We start from the raw sequence: 22374 nt of genomic DNA on the forward strand, positions 1-22374 counted from the left end.
AAAATACGCAAGAAACAATTAAGGAAAAAGGAATAAAATAATAATAATTATGATAATAATAATGAAGCAACACCTACTGACAGGAATTTATTAGGAAGCGGAGAATATCTTGAAATACAAGGACCTTCTCATTGAAATACAGAGAATGTGGAAATGTGAAAGCGAAAATAAGCCCAATAATTACAGGAGAAACAGGAACTGTGTCCAAGTCACTTATAAAATATCTGACCAACATTCCGGGCGAGCACGACATCAGGGAACTTCAGAAATCTGCCATTTTGGGAACTTCATACAGCATTCGAAAGACGCTGTCGTAAAATATGTAGTCATCTCTAACAGTAAAACTTTATAATACATGTAGCACACATTAAAAACAAAATGTATTTCGGAAACAGCTGCTGCAGGATGTACCTTAGGGACAAGGTTCGTCTCGGGTATACAGAAGTAAATACCCTATAAACGGGTAAATGGATGGAATAATAATAATGATAATTATAATAACAACATCATGAACGAGGTAATGTCGTCGATAGAATAAAAGGCATGAATGGTAGGAGGAAATGAAGACACTGAGAGATAGAATAAGTAGGAGAAGAAGATTAATTATGGAACTGAAATGAAGACGGAGGGAATTGAGAAATAGGACAAGGTCGGAGTGTGGTGTGGATCCGAATATGCCTTAAGGATGGTCCAGGAAGACAAAGGATTAGAACTGAATGGGACACGTCACTTTCTGCTCTTTACTGTTGACAATTTTATTTGTTTGTTGTGTGGGTGTGAAACTCGGTCTCACACGTTAAGGGAATAACATAACTTTACGAATAAGGTCTCGAAAGAGAAGCGATAACTTTGGTTAGAAATTACGAAGGAAATAAGAATTTGGAATCCCTATGCATGGATGGTAAGATAATATGAAAAGGGTATGAAATGCATTCATGTGCCCCAGGAAAGGGACCAGTGGTGGCCGATTTTTAACACGCCAATATTTTTTTTTATTATTGGGAATGTCTTGAGCGTCCTATTAGCTTCTCAAGCAGATATTTGTTTTGCTGAGTTAGTTAGTTAGTTAGTTAGAGGAAAATAATAAGGGAAGAGAGGAAGATGAATATCGAGTATCAGGAATATAATGGAGAAAATTGTACTAATTATAAGAAGTTAAAAAAATTGAAGAAAGAGGGCGAAGAAGGAGAATAGTGAAGAAAGAAGTAAAAAGAAAACAAAGCTTAAGAAAAAGAATTAATGTTTTCAAGATTTTGAGTAGAATAGTTCTCAAAGTACGTATAATATTCAGCGCAGAAATTTACATTTTGAGTGCTGAATGCTTTTAAGTAATAAAATAAGAACAACCCGTTGAGTTAAAAGCTTCCAGACGGAGACGTGCAGTTTACTGTGGGTTTTATACAAATAATATAATCCAATTTGTCGAACCGCTCGTGAAGAGGAGAGAAGTATTATTGCATATGACAGTGCTTGCCAGTCAGACAAGTACAGACGGGTGTCAACTATAGTTTTACGTCTGCTATAGGCAACACGGCTTGCACTGTTGTCAGAGAAGTTGCTGCATGCTCACGGCGAACCACGTATTGGAACAGCAAAAAATCAATTCTTAAATATTTCTGTCTTCTGGGTTGTTGCGCTGTGTAGTCTGGTCGATGTTAACCAACGTTTCAAAGGTCATACTGCCTCCGTCATCAGGGCGATGATTATGAAGATTTCTGTCTTCTGGGTTGTTGCGCTGTGTAGTCTGGTCGATGTTAACCAACGTTTCGGAGGTCATACTGCGTCCGTCATCAGAGTATGAAGATTTCTGTCTTCTGGGTTGTTGCGCTGTGTAGTCTGGTAGATGTTTATCAATGTTTCGGAGGTCATACTGCTTCCGTCATCAGGGTGATTCAACAATAATAATTTTTATGATATTTATTCATACATATCGAATGATCAAGCCTGTGGTAAGCTTTAGTGCAGTAAATACTGATAAGAAATATAAACATTTGTCGAATTTCCCTGTAGTAAAACTGCGGGCACTGTGATAGTTTCATATAATCGTTTCTGTTCCTGGCTTTCTAACATCCGACATTGTAGGTTGCCATGGAAATGTACTAAGAAGCCCTAATTTTATAAACACATTAGATAGTCCTGTCTTAGATCCGAATGGATAGATGAATTAATTTATTTACGAAATTTTCACGGCATCAGGAAAACCTTTATGAAGTTTTACCAAATTACGAGAAGAAATTACTACTTGGAAAGTTTTTTTTTTTTTTACTTTCTGTAACTAGCATACTGATAGTTGCCCGCATTTATTTTGATGGGTAATAAACTCAGACACATCATTTCCAGCCCAAATTATGCTAAAACAGCAGAATAATGCTTAACCAATCGGGCAAAATTACTGATCTCCGCTCCTCTGTATAGACGTAATACAGAATGAATAATATAGAAGGCTGTTCAAGTCCTTTCTTTGGGGACCTTGGATCCGTTATCAACTGTGACGTGTCGAATAATTGGCAGCACTGGTGAGACAAAACAACGCAACAATTTCTGATTTGCTAAGACCATCTTCGTTTCGTGAAGGTTAATTTGTCTGTCCTTGTGTCGTAGAAGTGTTGGCTGAAGATTAGATCTACGCATGCGCGTTTCGGTCATACCGACCGAGACAGCTCTGAATCGTCTTCCATTTCTGTTCGCCTGCATTAATTTCACTTGTCTGTCCGGTGCAGATGGCAGCACAAGGGTGATTTACGTCGCGATGTTTGTCTGAATGTTCTTTAGAATAAGGAAGGCTCACATAGGCCTATAAAGTCCGTGTGATTGTGCTTAATATTTATAGCGTCTTTAATTGTGTGACTTTAATTCCACAGTTATATTTCCGACCGGCAAACTACTTTCTGGTATTTCGTGTTTGATGGTTGTCGTCACTGTTTATAGGAAAATGTCGGGATAATAAATGAATTGTAAATTAAACAAATTTAAGTTCAGGTACTACTATATTTTGTAACTTTAAAAACAATTATTTTTCTGGTGTAGTAAATGCATAACTAATGAAAGCAATATTCTTCTGACTACACAAAGTGTTATATGTAATATGATTCTGTATCTGAAATTAATTTATGTAATGATTAGTGTGTTATGGAAGCTAAGAAAGAATACGATTGAAACATAAGTGTACTGAAAATTTTAATATACCTTTAGGGGCGCGTTGTTTGTGTTCCACAGAAACGGCAGCTGGTGTTTGCGTGTACGAGAAGGTTAAGTAAGTTCTTAACATTTATCGACCCCACTCCGACAGTGGCGATATGATCTCCCAGTGTCACGTCCCTCAGTTTAAGGTCCCACGTCATTGCATGGCTCATTTACTGCCACCTCTCGACAGGGATTGGTAAGCCTTGAATCTTTCATATGTGTCACTCAAGATCATTGTATCAATTTCTTAGCTTCCCCTCAACTGTTTCAACAAGGCGAACGTCCAGATGTAAGGGCTCTTCAGAACATGCTTGTTATATGTGCTTAATTTATACAAATGTAAATGCTAAGCGCTGTGTTGATGTATAGCATTTAAAAAAAATGAATAATTTAATTATACAAGTTCCTTGCTGTCTGTTACAGCCAAATGTTTTTTCTGTATTTGTATAAGCCGGAGATGCGTTACTGTATTTACAAAAAAAAAACATCTATTAGATCCAGTACTTAGCCAGTCGAATTTAATTCAGATCCTGAAATCATGTTTCTTATGATTAATTTAAGTAACGCGCACATATCTGCTCATGTGTCTGCAATATGTTATGGTTATGCTTGTTCTTTTGAATAAAACTGTGTAATAATGCTCTTGTCAGTTTTCAGTTTCCGTCTGTCTAATCTGTATTCATTTAAAAATGGCCACAGAACCTCTCGAAAACTGGGATTTTGTGTTCGAATCCCACAACAGACATGAATTCGTACTCTCGACATTCTCTGCTGTGCAATTTTGCGTAGATAGAGGCTTTGCCCGCAAGTGTGTTTATGTGTTCCGTACGTAGCGATTATATATTTTAGTTGTTCCGGAGACGCGTTTTCTTTGACGTAAGAACTGGATTTTTAAATGTTTGATATAAACTACGATTTCAAAGCGTCAACGTCTGGAAAATTACTAAAAATAATATTCTTCTTGAACATTTTTTTTTGGGCTCGAAACTTTATGGCGGTATTCTGTTGACTTATTTTATTTTCTGTCTTGAAATTGTGCACCCAGTTTTCGTCCCAGGTGACAATATGGCACAGTGTAGCCTTACGATCGTAACGGAACAATTATTGTTGGTAAACAACAGAACAAGATGGATATATATCCATCTTGTTCTGTTTTATTTCCTCAGTGACCATTTCAGTAACCATCTGGTAAGAAGATTTTAGTATCCTTCACTCGCTCACGTGAAACAGCAATCTTGTTTGTTACTGGCTACTGAGAAACGGAACGATGTTCCTTGATAATTGCATCAAAACGATTTCGGCTAACCTCATCGTTTGCTGTTCGTGGTCTCCCTCTATGCTCTTTGTCATTCGGTCTGGCACGTTTCCCAGTGCAGGCACCTGCAAACGTTGCAGCTGTCTTCCTCTCAAACACTTTGCATTACTCCATTCCAAACAGTGAAGCGTTTTATGTTGCTGAAAACTAAATCACTGCAGGCTGTTTGTTTTCAAGTACCTTAAATTAGGCATTCTACACTGTACAGTTGTTGAAAGACATAGTTAAATAAACTATAAATAAATAAGTACATTTATGCAAAGTGTGAGAAAGTCTAATTGAATGCGCTGTAGTAGCTAGATTCTTGCGTGCTGTCAGCGCTGGGCGAGCGGATGAGAGCGGAACTTACAGTGGTGACGTCAACATACAGTTTAGAAAACATTATATCTTCCATCACATCCACGCTTTCAAATTCGCGAGGTAGGAAGATTTAACTTCAAAATTAGTGGTAATAATGAAGGGGGGAGCCAGAAGGAAAATACAACACAGATATTCATAGTAAGGATCGATAAATAGCTATCGATAACAGTGAATGTTTTTGAGACGGCTACCGAAGGACCAGTCCGCTCCGATGTTCACCTGACCGTGCCGAATCCAGTGCAGCCTGGGAAATAGGTAGCCCAGCTCGGAAGGCGTCTGGTGACTCCTATAGTTCACACGATTACTTTGATTAAATAAAAAAACTTCCCTTCTTAGCACGCCTTGGTATACTTATGAGCCAGTTAATTAATTAAAATTTGTCCATCTGTAATATTATGCTCTATACCAGTGGGATTAAACCTTTTTTGTTCGCGTACCCCCAGATATAATTTCTCTTCAACTTTGTACCCCTCAAAGTTGTTGGTTTATAATTCAAGTTATACATAGTATATAATCTACGTACATCTAAAATAAATTAAATAAATTACATTACTGATTATTCAGTGTTTATCAGAAAATAATATATATATATATATATTTTAAATTTTACGTACCTCTTAAGATGTCTTCGCGTACCCCCGGGGGTACGCGTAACCGAGGTTAAAACCACTGCTCTATACCACGGGTTCTCAGCCTTTTTAGCTGGCGTGCCACTAATTCTAATTCTTAGGGAAAACTTATTTATGTTAATATTATATTTTCATTTTCTTACTTAGCTCGCGTACCACCAGTGGTACGCGTACCATAGGTTAAGAAACGCTGCTTTACACTCACGGCACAAGCAAGAATTAAATAAATATTCGGTACGAAAATGGAATAGAGTGAGAACTATTATTTTATTCCACTAATTCTTGATAGTTTGTGAAGCATGGAAATATATCCAATTCCTATTTCTAAAATTCTGAGAATGCTTGTTCCAGGAACAGTTGCAGATATGGAAACTACGATGTTCCACTGTTGAAACTGCAAGGTACAACTGATGCAAAAACCCTTGCTATGGTATACGAAACAAGATCATTTGTCGCGGTATCTTAAGTTACAAAGGAAATGGATTGGCTCGTGTTTCACGAGACACATTTTTAACACCCTCCGATGATCAGTTGTCAAAAACATGCCATTTTTAAGGGCCTTTCAGGCGACTTCTTCGAAACTATTTTTCACTACCATTCATTGCTTTTTTTCTCTCGACGGTGGCCTAGCGGTTAGAACGCTGGCCTTGTAATCCTGGGGTCTCGGGTTCGATTCCCGGCGGTGCCCGAATTTATAACTTGTGTTGGGCAAGGCCGTGGTCTAGGCAACACGGAGTTTTCCTCCGGGGGCTTCCCCGGTTTCTCCGTGGCATCCCAACAATTACTCCATTCACACACAGAAGAAGGCAATGGCAAACCACTTCTGGATCATCTGCCAAGAACGTACATGAACAGGTCCCAGTCCGAGAAAAGGATGGAAGGATGCTGTTCATATGGACCTGTCGTCAGACAGAACACTAAATAATAATAAGATGAGGTGGTCTAGCGGTTAGAACGCTGGCCTTGTAATCCTGGGGTCTCGGGTTCGGTTCCCGGCGGTGCCCGAATTTATAACTTGTGTTGGGCAAGGCCGTGGTCTAGGCAACACGGAGTTTTCCTCCGGGGGCTTCCCCGGTTTCTCCGTGGCATCCCAACAATTACTCCATTCACACACAGAAGAAGGCAATGGCAAACCACTTCTGGATCATCTGCCAAGAACGCATATGAACAGGTCCCAGTCCGAGAAAAGGATGGAAGGACCTGTCGTCAGACAGAACACTAAAATAAAAAATAATGCTGACAGCTGAATAAATGAATATATACATAATTTTTACGTATTTTTACCTCAGTTGAAACACAACTTAAACTTAAATAACGTTATTAAATACTCTAAGATTTGATATATTAAATTTATTATCAATCTCTACATTGAAATTCTTCTCAGATGTGTCTTTGTTTTTAATGCATTGACGTTCAAATGCTAATCAGACGAATTTTCTAGATTTTTTTGAAGCTACATTAAAACTTTGATTGGATTCTTTGTACTTGTTTTCGATCCATCGTTATTAAAATTCTGGTCTAACAGTTTGTCCTGTTTTCTTGGTCCTACATTAAAACTTTAGGAGAGAGTGTCCGTGTTTTAAACTTCACTGGTTCCATATTGCCGCTAGGAATTCTGTAAGAGGTCAGCTATAAACAGCATCGCCCGTTATGCGAATAAAATGAAAATAACACAACTATTAAAAAATGACTGTGATGTGCGCAAGAATTGGACCAGATAATAAAAAGGTCTTATTATTGTTCATCCTAATGAAGGTTTAGGCCTCAATAGACCCGTTCCTGTGATTATGTACATAGTTTTTATTTAATGGTGGAACAAAAATGTCGTGTTGCTATACGATACCTCAGTAATAAAGAAATATATGAAGAATGTTAGAGATCTTAAAAGAAAAATTGTGTAGAACTTAACGTAAATTACGTGCAAGTATACAAAGAAATTTCTTAAGGCATTTTAGTGACACATTTTATCTCCGGATAACATAGTAACACGATACAAACGAAATATAAAAAATGAACATTTATAATGCTCGTGTGTGATATTTTACACCATTTTACGAACACGTGTTGTTGCTGACATTTTGTTTCTCGAGCCCTCAGATCTCATTCGTAGTGACCGCTGATGTATTGAGTTCAGATCTTGCACAGGGGACAGACATTTGTATATATTATATGGGAAATGTGTACATTATGCGCTTAATTCGGTTTGATTCCCTCCGATATGGCTTTAGTCTTGCAGAAATATTTACAGACACCAGCGTAAAAAATAGTTCGAATTAAATTTGATGGAGATCTATAAAACAGTTCGTGTTATATAATATTATTGTTTTATACCAGTTATGTTATTTATAAATTCCTTAAAATATTTGTTTATTTGGTGTATATTTAATGAGGTAAATAATGAGATATACTTAAATACTGATGTTTTATAGGTCTGTGTGTTTCTTAAGGTGATTGGCTGTCACGCCTACGAAGGTCTTGTGGAAGTCGCAGCTTATGATAAGCGCCTAACCCAAAGTACCGAAAGATACAGAGAGCCCCGGGAATTCCCACGTCAACAGACAGAATGCAACAGCTGAGAGAAGCTGTATAAAGTCTTCACTGCATTTATAATTCCTCCCTTTTGCCGTCTTTATTGGGGATATTAAAACTAGAGAAGTGCAGTAAAACCACTTTACAGCCCCCCCCCCCCCCCCCCCCGGTAACCCTGATGCGTTATAGCTCTGAAGATAGTACTCCAACAGTTGAGTGGAAAAGCGTTTCAAGGGACATTGTAGTGCGTAAAATATGAATCTAGGTCCAGCGGCCGCTGTGCATTTTAGAATGTGCTTTGTGTTAATTATCAGGGCTGTAACCGTGTATAACGACTGGTATTAAGTTTTCCGTACTGATTCCACGCATTCATATACTTCTGGTCGCTTTGGCCACAATCCTTTCAGTACTGTTGTATATTTTTTATTTTATTTAGTGTTCTGTCTGACGACAGGTCCATATGAACAGGATCCTTCCATCCTTTTCTCGGACTGGGACCTGTTCATATACGTTCTTGGCAGATGATCCAGAAGTGGTTTGCCATTGCCTTCTTCTGTGTGTGAATGGAGTAATTGTTGGGATGCCACGGAGAAACCGGGGAAGCCCCCGGAGGAAAACTCCGTGTTGCCTAGACCACGGCCTTGCCCAACACAAGTTATAAATTCGGGCACCGCCGGGAATCGAACCCGAGACCCCAGGATTACAAGGCCAGCATTCTAACCGCTAGACCACCTCATCTTAATATTATTTAGTGTTCTGTCTGACGACAGGTCCATATGAACAGGATCCTTCCATCCTCTTCTCGGACTGGGACCTGTTCATATACGTTCTAGGCAGATGATCCAGAAGTAGTTTGCCATTGCCTTCTTCTGTGTGTGAATGGAGTAATTGTTGGGATGCCACGGAGAAATCGGGGAAGCCCCCGGAGGAAAACTCCGTGTTGCCTAGACCACGGCCTTGCCCAACATATCTCCGAAAATCTTCAACTGATTCAAAATGAGTCTCTTTCAAGGAGATTTGTGGATTATGAAACATGAGGAAGTTATACGCGGCCAAAGCATGCGTTAAGGTGGATATTTGAACGCTGATTATTTTGGTTTTCGGTAGAAATTTGTTTAATCTAAAATGACATGTTTCATTGTCATGCACTTTCTTACAAATTGGTTATAATAAAGTTTTAGAACTTGAAGTTAGAATTCTTGGTTGACTGTTTTGGAAAACCAATTTGTATCTGCTTTGATGTTAAACATAAATTGCTATAATCTTGATAATCATGTTTTCTTTCTTAAAAAAGACGTAGACTTTCCCTTTGAGATATAGTTCACCTTTTTGTATCGTTATGGAAGATCTAAGTCTCATCATCAGTAATATTTTGCAGAAGATCGTTTTTTTTAAACTGACTTCCTGGCAAAGTCTGTGCAAATTTGTTATCAGTTTCAGATAAACTAACAGGAAACTGCGACGGGTTAATACAAATTATAGCCACAAAGCAAACAATCTCAGCAGCTCTTGATGTTAGGAGAACTATGGACCGAATCAAACATTCACGTGTTCCGTCATACAGCAGCGCCCCAATGTTTCCACTTGGGACAAAAATCTGTCACTCTTTTAGTGTAATTTTAATTAACTAGTAACTAACTATGATTCTGCTACACATATATTCCGCACTTATTAAAATTGTTTTTGTCATTCTGTTATTAACGCAGAAACCATACAGTCTGCTTTACAACGCTTGGAGCCATGGAGTGTCCCTCGCGTTCTTTTTCGTGGGATGAGAAAAGACGGACTTGAACCTGTCGTGTTCTTTCGCGTTTTTTTAATTTAAACAAAACGGCCTGGAACGGAAGCAGTGCACCGGATCTGCTCGGTGTTTCATATTCACGTGATTTACGCTCTCGGCAAAACCTCCACATTCGACATTAAGTGACGTATTTGAAAGGGAATGCGAAGACTTGGTCGAAAGCCAAAATAATTTCTGATTTCTCGTTGTTTCTGAAGGAGGTCGTATGTACGTTGAATCATACCAACAACGAAATTTATATTTGGCTTGATTTACAATTTGTAATAACTAGTTTTGATGAAAATATACCTTGTATGATTTGAGGTTTTCACTGCGGTGAGTTTTAAGATGGCTGTCTTCTGAATTGTTGCGCCTTGTAGTCTGATAGAAGTTTACGGACGTTTCAGAGGTCCTCGCTCCCTCCGTGTCACCTTCATGTTGGAGGTAAATGGTTCGACAACCCAGAAGACAACATGTTCCTTAAATATAGATTTTCTTGAAAAGCTGACAGTTATACAACCAGTTAAGAAAGCCTGTCGCTGGATCCTAACTGGAGCCAGTTGATTCAACTCCATTCCTCCATGCCCTACTTCTTAAGGCAAAATTTTAATATTATCTCATTTAAATGTATGTCTTCTGAGTTATTTTACCTTGAAATTTTCTGGCAGATATGTTATATGCAGTATTCATATCAGAATGAATAACAAATTTATTTACCATTGACTCTTGATGTAATTGACGATCAATACGCCTTTAGATATTAAAATATTTGTCTTTCTCTGTACATTCTCGGCATTAAGATAACCCCATGCACTGTCCAGTTCCTATTAACCTAGCCCCTTCCACCCAATTGGCACATTCATCTCCCTGATGACGGAGGCAGTATGATCTCTGAAACGTTGGTAAATATCGACCAGACTACACAGCGCAACAATCCAGAATAGTGGTATTCAACCTGGGGTACGAGAAGACATCTTAGGGGGTATATGAAATTTAAAAAAATATATATTATTTTATGATAAACACTGAATAATCAGTAATGTAATTTATTTAATTTATTTTAGATGTAGTTTATATACTATGTATAACTTGAATTATACACCAACAACTTTGGGGGTACAAAGTTGAAGAGAAATTATATCTGGGGGTACGCGAACAAAAAAGGTTGAATACCACTGACTCAGAAGACAGAAATCTTCAAGATAACTGTACTATCTAAGCAGTTAGTGTATTATTTATGTAGTGCAATGGTGGGGAAAAGGGTAAGACCCAAGTCTTGTCGTAAATTTGATGTCATTCAGAGATATTAGTTTTTAAATCCGAGACCTTACGATATTCATTGTCTATATCAGACAGTCACTATAACAGCAATCAGTTGATTTGACACTTGCGTTCTATGTTTTTATACTGAGATTAATTTCTGTTGGCAGCACTGTCAAATATGCAATGTGAACAAAATGTCAGTAGCTCATCTTTCAGTGTCAAGCAAGGATTATCACCTCACAGGTAAACAACTCAGTGTCTCTCTGTTCATTTCCATTTATTCTTCTGCGAGGATCAATGTGATTTTATCTGAAATATAAAATATAAACGTTCATGTAGGTTTTTACAGCAGTAATGACAAGACTCATGGAAAATATCTACCGTGTGTTTAATAAATAAATAATCCTTAATTGACCAGAGGAGTGAATTGTGTGTTTGTATATTTCGGTTTTTTAGTTCTTCAATGAGAAACAGCGAAAATACACAAATTTCATTTTGATTCTCGTGGCGGCGATTATGGAAATATAATCTGCCAGACTACACGGTGCAGCATTCTGGAAAACAATCTTCTATGCTCTTAATGTTGGTTGTGTAATGATGTATTTACTACAAAAACACGTCAAAAAATCAGCGTGAGTGTTTTTATTGGTATTTCCTCTTTTTAATACGCAATAAACCTAATTTTAACTATGTAACTCGGTATATAGAGCCTCGTTTGTTTTAATTGGATGCACCACGTGAAGGCGAATTGTTTATTATAATATGAGACGTTGCCCGTTATGTTTTTTCTGCACGTAAATACAAATTTTGTCTCTGAATATTTGTTGGAAACCATGAGAGAATTTTCAAGATTCGGTTCTGGAATCAAAGTCGAAAGCTTCTAAATACGAAGCAGAGTGCTAAACATCCTTACTATAGCACTAAAGAATGTAACGATAATGTCTTGAGTAAGCTGAATCAGTTATATTTCATATCTTAATCTACTTTTTATTTGCAGTAATCTTACAGTCTTTTTAGATATCCAACCTGTATTTGAAATACAATTAAACTTTTGAAATTGAAGCTCGTCTAAATAATATTTAATAATTCAGTCCGTACCGCAAAGAAAACACCACACTTCGCCATTTAAAATGAGACTTATACGAAACTCATAATTACAAAATTGTCAGTTACTGACTGTTGAAGCAGGTGGTAGTTTCAAATGGGCTTGTAAGAGTTAAATATCACACCAATAAATAAATAAATATTGTAAATAACAAATTACTGTTAGGAAACTCTTCTGCCATTCTAGTAATTTCGCCTTATTGATTGTCGTGTTCATGACAGATGAGGCGCTTTCTCTGTACGAACCAACCATAGAAGACCAACCAATGGTGTGCAGACAGTTAACTGTTATGTATCAGCACTGCCATCTTGTAGAGGCCGAGCAGAGGACTAATTTTGGTCCTATGAGATGGACTCGTCCGAAGCACGCGCTAGAGGGGTGTCAGCTTCAGTCGGTTTGTAGCTCTAGCTGTGTTTAGTTCGGTGCGTCACCGCAGCTGAGGCTGTGCGACCCCCACTACTACTGAACTCCCCTCTCTCGGCTTACACATCGCGCATTAAGGTGCCACGACTACTCGCGCGACCTCTACTTTGTATTTTCCTCTCCACAGAGAGGCGGTGGAGTATCTTGGTCGTCTAGCCTCTTTGGATCTTCACATAAACTTTGCATATTGCAGCAGATAAACACGATTGGCTGCATGGAATCCTCCGCTGACTGGAAGCTGATACAACGAACTCTCGTAGCTTCTTCTGGAATTAAAATTTTATCTTTAATTTCAACACATAAGCAGGATTGCTTTCTTGCTTGCTTTAAAAATTAAAATTTACCGCCGATAAATTTGCTGGGTTATTGCACTGCTCGCCTCACGTTCTTCGTAATTTCGTGTATCCTTAATTATTATTTTATAATAATATTTTATCGTCTTTTCCATTCACTATCCTTACTTTAATGTATTCAATAAAATCTTTCGTTTAATCTCCTTATTACTTTTCATTGTGAGCATTTAAATTTATAGTCACTATGTAAGTATTCATAGATTTCATTGATAAATTAACTTATAAATTTCGTCGGTAGTCTCTCCCTTATGTTTTCTTTCTATTATCAATCCAGTTTACATAATTCTTCTTTCCGTTTTCGCTATTTAATTTTTTATTCATGATCCCTATTTGTTCCCATCTTTTTGGTCAATCCCGTATTTTACCTTTCAGATTTCCTCATTTTAGTCCAGAATAAATCAGCCGGAGCCTAAAAGTAATTACCCTTAACTACTATGAACGATATAAATGTCTATTGTATGGATATCCTTCTATTTTGTTGATTAGGGGCTGAACTAGCAAGGTATATTTTCTTTTGCGTTTTGATACTTGGAAGTAGGAACAGACAAGATATCGATATGTATGTTTATGCTTATCGATATTTTGATACTGGTTTGTCGCCTGTGTACTATGATATTTTCTGTGTGTATAAGAAGGGGCTCAGATAATTGGGTAAAAATTAAGAAGGGGCTCGCTCAAAGCACCGTATTTCCACTGTATAACAACGACTCATTGAGCTCTGTCCCCGATTTTAAAACCTGAGTGATTTCAATCTGAACCAGCCTGTTACATCCTGTTAAGACCCGTTCCGACATTATTCTTCCATCTAAGGCAAGTCCCCTCAAATAGTTTCTTTCGTTCAAGATTTCAGACTAAATTTTGTATATGATTTAATAATTCCCGTGCGTGCTACACGCTGTACCAGTCTCGGCCTCCCTTAAAGGATCACTATAATAATTATTTGGTGAAGAGTGTTAATTATGTATGTAGTTCCCTACTATGTGGTATTCTTCACCAGCCATTAGTTCCCTCCTCTTAGATCCAAGCATTTTTTTACATTTATTGTCCTTTAGGAATAAGCCGATTAGCCTACTTGACGTGAATAAATACTTAAAAACTTAATGTAAAAAATTATCCTAAACCGGCATGATTTTATTGCTGAAAGAATCGAAATTTTAGGTTAATGCACCAAATAAAGCTTCTTTAAGGTTTGAAACTGTTCAAATCCAAGAATGAAACAGCAGATATTCAGAATTATCTAGTACGTTTAGAACAGTTTCTTGTACTACACAAAACATTATTGAAATCCCCTGAAGTTAATAGGCCGAGGATTTATTGGACCTTCTATTCGAAAGTGAATTTTGACGATATTTAGGGGGTGGGGGGGCCATGTTAACAATAACGCCATGTAATTTCCGAAATACAGCCAAGATATAGGCACCGAATTATGAGAAGAAACACCACTGAAAAATAACTTACTTAAAAATTAAATTAAGAAATATGCAATTTTCATACTCCATTGAACTCCTCAAATGCGAAAACATAATTATGATAATAGTTGGTTGTCAAGTTTACTAGACTGTTAATAAAATGATGTTTTTTCTTGCCTCTATAAATTGTTTTCGCACCACCAACACGTGCGCCAAGAATAAACGGGTTTTACAACATTGAAATCGGTTTGCAGTCTTGCCAACTACCGCGCCATCAAAAGAGAAATTTAATCTTGCAGTCTACCAGCTGATATTAGCAGCGTGTTCATACTGACAAACTAGAGTTATTGACGCCTGCGTTATTGTGCCATCATAACTTACTACAAGAGTAAAACCAGTTTGTTTCCCCCCAGATGTAAATAAGGAACAAGTCTCGTTCAGGTTCATTTTGTGATCGTCGTACTTATTATCCGAGTAGACTTTCTCAGCTTCGTTTATAATTTATTCATATTTTAATTCAAAACATTTTGTTATTGATTTCCCTTCTGGAATGAGTAGTAGCTTTGAAGGCCCTAATAAACGAGAAACTTTCAAGCTCGTAAGTTGGAAACACTGGCAATTCCCAACAATCCGCATCTAATGTAAAATTTTCGGTAATTGGCATCCCTGCAAGGGACGCAATTATATTAACGCTGCAGGTAAACAACGGTTTACACCTTAATTTCCGTCCCGTGAACTGGACCCATAATTTCGAGTTAGTTGATCCAATCCTTACGTAAGATTGAGGCGTTCTGTGAAATTACGCTGTCCCGTAAAGCGGAGTTGTGTGCTAACCATAAAACATGAATGCTTGGTTTAACACGGTTTTGAAAGAAAGATGTATTTTTTGTCAATATTAACTTCTGCGTGATTTTCTCACATATCCGTCTACCCCACTCATTTTATTATCAATAATATTCGGCGAAGTGGCTCGTTATTTTTTTTGTTATATATAAAATTCACGCCACGGTGGTCTAGCGGTTAGAACGCTGGCCTTGTAATCCTGGGGTCTCGGGTTCGATTCCCGGCGGTGCCCGAATTTATAACTTGTGTTGGGCAAGGCAGTGGTCTAGGCAACACGGAGTTTTCCTCCGTGGCATCCCAACAATTACTCCATTCACACACAGAAGAAGGCAATGACAAACCACTTCTGGATCATCTGCCAAGAACGTATATGAACAGGTCCCAGTCCGAGAAAAGGATGGAAGGATCCTGTTCATATGGACCTGTCGTCAGACAGAACACTAAATAAAATAAATATAAAATTCGCCATCTTTTTAGTATGTAAACAACTCAAGTAACGCCTTGTTTTAAAACCTCTATAACATGAACAATAAATCTTACGCGCTGTAACCATAGCGACGAAGTGGGGGTGGTCAATCGTATTATTTCTCCTAGTGTTTAACAATTGAAAGTGTCCTTTAGTGCTTTCGCCATTAAACAAGAAGTTCCTTCTGTCTGAAAGGGCTACAGGATGTTCAGAACAAGTCGCAGCTTAAGTCTGACAGAGTCCCGATACAATTATACAGACCGTTCACTAATAAAGTTAAACGTAACTGGCACTACCCGGCTTCCGGCTTCAACTGAGGCTGTTTTATGGGTTGTTGTGCCTTGGTTTACCGAGGTTACAGAAGTCCTTGCTGCCTCTGTTGTCAGGATAATCACCGCTCAAACTACACGGCGTTACAACTCAGATGACAGGTGATGTATTTGTTTTTATGGAACGATACTAGACTCGTATCGGGAAAACTTTATAGAATTTGACGGTGAGTCATGCACTTCCGGTCGGGAGTCGGGAAGTGACAGTTGCGTCGAATTTTATGAGTGAACTCACTATACATTTGTAATAAAGTGACTTATGTTAAAAAAGTTCGTGGCCTAGCATGAGATAGAAATGAATTAATATCTACAACGTTTCGAAGCTTAATCAAATTTACGCCTGTATCAGCTTCCAAATCTTTATTCCAGTGTAGCCTCGGTTTCTCACAAAAGGGTCTGAGGTTGTTATTCCTGCTAATTCCATTTTTCTTATTGCTTTGTAGATCCGTGTAACGGTATATTAATTGTTTGCAGCCATTATTCAACATCACATTTAATTAACTCTATACAAAGAAATTTATTTATGAACTCAGGCATACTTATTGCCTATTAGCTCCGCCAACAACGGAATTTATGACAGGAGAATTTAGTGTTTGTTGTTGATTACTTTTGTTTACCTGAAATAAATCAATCTCACAGCCAATGAAGGATTTAAATTGACAGAGTACGCGATTCGAAAGTAAATGAATCCCTAAATGCAGAAAGGGTATAACTCCAAAATTCAAAACGTTTCACGAAATATAAAAAAAACTGTCTGTGATCAGTACAACTAAAGATAGAGACTTGAACTTTGGAATAGAGTTAGTTGCAATCAACTTACACCCTTATGCCAAATTTAAGATTTTTTCATCCCATAGTTTAAGCTCCACGTTGGTCAATATTTGTTGGAGTTATGCCCTTTAAGGTGTTTCAACAGGGTTAATGGATGAAGAACAAAGGAAATCTCACTGATACATCATGGGAATTTATTTTTTAAAATATAAATACAAACATAGAATACTTCAAAACATAGAAATAGAAATTGTAGAAAAAATTAAGTTTTTGTGTTGATTCTTCTTTAATTAAATTAAATTTATTTTGTTAGTGATAATAATTTCAATATTATTTATCATCATCATATTTGGATTTCTCACAGATGGGCGAAGACTCAATTTCATTGTTTCTACATTTAAAAATAATTTTCAGAGAAAAATAATTTGAGTTATACCCTTTCTGCATTTAGGGATTCATGTATTCTCTAAACTTGATTCGCCACGTGACTCTCAGATGCAAGGACTTTGCTCCTTATTGGTTGGAGTGCTCCACTCATAGGCAGTTATAGTTGCCAGCTCGAAATGGAGCGATGCATTTCAGACGATAATTAGCTTCATGCCGCCACGTGAATCAACGTCATCTGCCATTCTCTCTTTAACATCTTCTTTCTCTCTTTACACATTCTATTAATTTAGTAGGGATTGCAATTTTTAGGGCTAATAGAAGTGGAAGACAAAATGGCGGCAGTTTGTAACGTCTAGGGGAAACTGTGGATAATAGGTAAGGAATATTACATTAAAACAGAGTCTGCAGGTGATACAAAGTAGTTCGCAAAATACGTGGTTATGAAATTTGGCGCTGTAGTGAATAACTTATTTGAAATAAGGAAAAGTAGAATAATAGAGATCTGTAGTTGTTACTTGCATTTTGTACGTGTTAGTATCATAACATAACATTGCATGCAGACAGTCTGTGCAGTTTCTGTAAATACGCTGGGACGTTTCTCAGTCACTGTCTTGTTCACAAACCATAACACATTTTTTAAAAAAAAACTGTAAGGAAAAGAGCTATTTTGTCCTTTGCGATACGAATTCCATACATGAAGTAGAATTAGTATTGATCAGCTGATATTCCTCCCACTATAAAGACAAACTTTTGAATGCTGTTTAAGAAATTAATGGCTCTGTTCATCGTTACTAATTGTCTAAGCGTGTGGTACTTACATTTAACTTTGGGTTTTACAAGGTTAAGAGTCAGCATTGTGCTCAAAAAAGCCAATTTAATCCACTCCACACCTTTATACTCTACTTCAGTATCTCTTAACATTTTTAACCACTAACTATAAAACGGTTTTGACAGCTAAAGATTGGATTTTAAATATACCTATAAATAAGTAGGTAATTTATTATGAAATGAATACGCGTGCTAATTACTAAATCAAATTCATTTCCTTTATTAGAGTGTGTGCCAAAGGTAACGATCCTGTAACAGGCAAACACTAACAGAATTATACATCAATAAAATACACAAAAAATAATCAGAATTAAACAAGACGAAACAAGATAGTGTAATTGCGTCATATTGTGAATATTATAGCAATTATTTATTTTAATCCGTCTGATCACAATATTTAAAATTTCTTATAATTAAGATAATAAAATATCATTCATGTTCCATATCGATTGATCGATTTACATTTCGGAACATTTACACAACATGTTTCGGTTTTTATAAAACCATCATCAGGTGTAAAATATATCTAAGAACTTAAAACTCAATTATGATTTCTGTAGTTTTTTGGTGATGTTTCATTACGTTTGTTTTTCCATTTTTGGGCGAAGGTGTTGTTTTTCTTAAATGTTATTAGATGTACATAAGTTCTTAGATATATTTTACACCTGATGATGGTTTTATAAAAACCGCAACATGTTGTGTAAATGTTCCGAAATGTAAATCGATCAATCGATATGGAACATGAATGATATTTTATTATCTTAATTATAAGAAATTTTAAATATTGTGATCAGACGGATTAAAATAAATAAGACGAAACAAATTAATTAAGACACTTTTTGTTTTAATAATAATAATAATTAAGTCCATTTATTCATTATTTAATTAATAATTATGATAATAATGATAATAAATATATTCATTGTCTCCCTGCACCATCCTTTCTTCTCTGTTCGCTTTCGTGACTCGACTTGCTGTAATCGGGGCGAATTTGTGCGCTCGAGATCCGTTAGAGGTGAAACTCAATTGAGTCGTAGGGGTGGGAGAGATAGCAGAAAAGAAGGAAAAACTGCCCATACCATGCACATTATTTCTCAGCGGCAGTATTTTGTATCTCGCTAAATTCCTACGTCAGTAATGTTTTTGGTTTACGTAGTATACGCGTTTGTTTTTCGTCTACCCGGCAAGATAGAGCCGTAGACACCACAGATTCTCACCAACTACAGTCCACGTTATTCTTCCTGGCCTCTGGCCGGCGTGATTGGGGAATGTAGGGGAAAGAAGTGGGGGAAATTTCTTAGAGGCAACATATTTCACTACAGGATGCTGTTCCGCAACTAATATTCTAATGAAAAACATCTGCTGTACAGTCCCAGTTCTCGAGATACACAGAAAACAATTCTGGATTTTTATAGCACTGTAGTGTAGCAAAAAGAGACATTTTCACTGCACCATAATATTTAAAGAATTTGAATAGGAGGCATCTTAGAAGCTACAGAATGTTTGTCTGTACGTTAGTATCACAACTCGGCAGCGTCAGCATTACAACCTCACGTGTCCACAACTGTAACCCAAGTAATGCAAACACCCCTTTCTGAAGCATTGTCGGAAAATGAACTGGCCCAATCCGACGCCGCACCCACAAAAGAAATGCCAAGAAGAATAACACGGACAGTGCAGTATACAGGGTGAGTCAGAAACTTATGAAACTTATTTTTGGCTATTATTTCTAAAATGAAACATTTGCGACCCCATGTTCATAGGAACATTTTTTCTAATTTTTGATCCTGGAACACGAACACGAAGTTTGTAAACATACTTTTGACTCACCCTGTATAGTCTTATTTCGTCAGTATGTTCGGCCACAAGCCTGAGATTTCCTCATCTACTTTCGGGATTTGTCAAACCAAGATATCAACTAATGTCAGATTGTACTAAGATTTGGCGACACACTTAAATTAATATGGTTACCTCATTTTGTGTCCTGACACAGAGGTTAAGCACCTCTGCTGTAATTTACGTAACATTCATTTTGATATAATCTTTACAATTACTTCTATTAAAATGTTTTTTCCCTGTCGGATTTCCGATGACAATTTTGAAGACAATCAAAATATATGTAATGCCAAATATTTTACGGCGGACTGTAAAATTAAATAGAATACACTCTGAAATAAAATTTTCATTCTAACGTTATTTATAAACGAAGAGGAGAAATGGCAAACATTTTTTCTTAATAATGAAATATAAAACAAGGAAATGCATAACAACCACGGATCGGTTTTCAGCGTTAGAAAATCCATGTTCTGTAGACGCTGAAGGAAGCTTTTTGATAATAATTATATGGAAGGATCCGCTACAGTATTGTAATAAAACACGTACAGAACCCATTATAGTTCAGTTCGTTTCGTCTAAGTCATTAGCTTGCGGGTAGAAGGAAAACGCATATACTACCTATTCTAAATACATTTCCTTTACGAAAACTGAGACAGCGATCTAAAAAGTACTTATGCGGGGAAATAATGATTGTAGTATTGATACCATCGTCGGTAAACTTCTACCAGACTACAGGTCGCAACAACCCAGAAGACAGAAATCTTCAGACACACCGCCTTGAAAACCTCAAATCATACTAGCAGACGTTTACAGACGTTTGAGATATGCTTCACCCTGATAATGGAGGCAACAAGAACCTCTGAAACGTCGATAAATTTCCTTACCTGTCACCCCTCCCATCCCTTCCAATCCCCTTGACTTTTACTTCTAACGGACGTGGAACGAACGGTTTCGTCCCGAGTACTGTGTAAGATGTACGTTAATGAAATTGAGTCGTGTGGGAGTAGTGTCGCTGTTTGGCAAAAAAGTTTGCGAAATCCAATGCATGACGAATACAGAGAAAGAACAGGAAATATGAAAAACGGGTGTTTTAACAGTAGAAATGTGTAGGCTGATGAAATTGAAGGAAAAAATTATTTACGATGCCTGAATACGTCATTGAATTTGAACATTTTTGTAGATAATAGCTTTTATATCATATCCGATGCATTGCTGCAAACCAATCTGTTTACCGAACACATTGCATCGTCACGAATTATTATTATTTGCACTTTTCAAAATAATCACCATGTTTAAAAGTAATTCCAATTAAATACATGGAACCATATTGTTAAATATTCTACGTAACTAAATTTTGGTACGGTTAACAAATTTTCAAAATAAAATTAGTTTATGGTTTGAGCTTTATTTACGGTACAATATGGTGTATATTGAAAATATGTAGACCAAAATTTAATTTATTCTGTAACTTAGAAGTTACTCGGGCTATACTAAATTTAATTAAAATACTTTGGTTATAATTCTGCAGTAATGCGTTCGTTGTCGTCTACTAATTTCGTCCAAATAATGAATGAGAGTTGCAGTGTCCAGCAGCCAATATTTCTAAAGATCTCTTTAGAAAATGGCAAACAAGTAGTGTACGTCGTTAATTCGTTCAGTGGTATGGCCGATCGGAATTCAGATCAGCACGGAAGACAAGTTGGTAATTAAACCGCATAGGGCTTTCAACGTTTTAATGTTGGCTGTCCTGACATGCATCTCTTCACAGGGGAAGACATTCCCATTATTAACGGAACGCTGTGTCGCTCTTCATTTGCTTTTTCTGAGCTGTGCAGTTGCTAAGCAAAGATTCGTATTGTCCACGATAAGACATCTGTAAGGCTCTATTATATCTCCCCCTCACATTGTACTTTGGGACAATAGACGACCCCCCGCCATTTTGTAATAAACATCACTTAATATATCTTACATTATAGATATTGATTTAGTTTGTCAACATCGACGTTTTACAATTTCACTATTTTCCACACATTTAGACACTTCTTTACCAAAGATTCATTTTAATACTCCGTCCCTATGCACACTTAGTTTTTTCAGATGATTTGTTCGATTCAGATTTGGTGATCAAATTTCATCCTTTGCAATGCAACGTTTAGAAACTGTTTTTTTTAGCGTATCTGAAGTAAGATTTGAGGTTATGACAATGGCGAGTAAGATGTTATGGGTTGTTAGACCGTGTATTGTGGTAGAAGTTTGCCTACGTTACAGAGGTGCTTTCTGCTACTATCATCAGGGCTATGATTCTTGATGATGGGGGAAGCAAACACATACATGTCCGAGTAATTTTGATGCCAACAACAGACAAGTAAAAGGCGGACCAAGACCAATGAAGAACGCATTATATTAAACTCGTGTTCTACAGAAAGTCTGTTTCACGTTTGAACTCTGAAAAATTCTGACTCTCCGTAAGTTTTATCGTAACTTCCATGTCAACTCTTCATGTGACGTTCTGTCCATTTGTATGTTTGTTCCCTGATTGAACTAGGAATGTTAATATTATAGGCA

At 37.0% G+C, this 22374-nt stretch overlaps 1 protein-coding gene and 1 long non-coding RNA gene across 8 annotated transcripts in view; both read left to right on the forward strand.

Moving 5' to 3' along the window:
• SPR (G protein-coupled sex peptide receptor) overlaps positions 1–22374 on the forward strand; it is a 619021-nt gene that overhangs the window by 305666 nt on the left and 290981 nt on the right. The gene's annotated exons all lie outside the window — the stretch shown is intronic.
• Positions 2668–3825, forward strand: LOC110837654 (uncharacterized). Its single transcript, XR_002545779.2, has 2 exons — positions 2668–2979; positions 3217–3825. It is a non-coding gene; the product is annotated as an uncharacterized LOC110837654 (long non-coding RNA).

This window comes from Zootermopsis nevadensis, unplaced genomic scaffold (genome assembly GCF_977971745.1).
Source record: "Zootermopsis nevadensis isolate Lab colony 2312 unplaced genomic scaffold, Znev_1.0 Znev_ptg000022l, whole genome shotgun sequence".
Lineage (NCBI taxonomy): Eukaryota > Metazoa > Arthropoda > Insecta > Blattodea > Termopsidae > Zootermopsis > Zootermopsis nevadensis.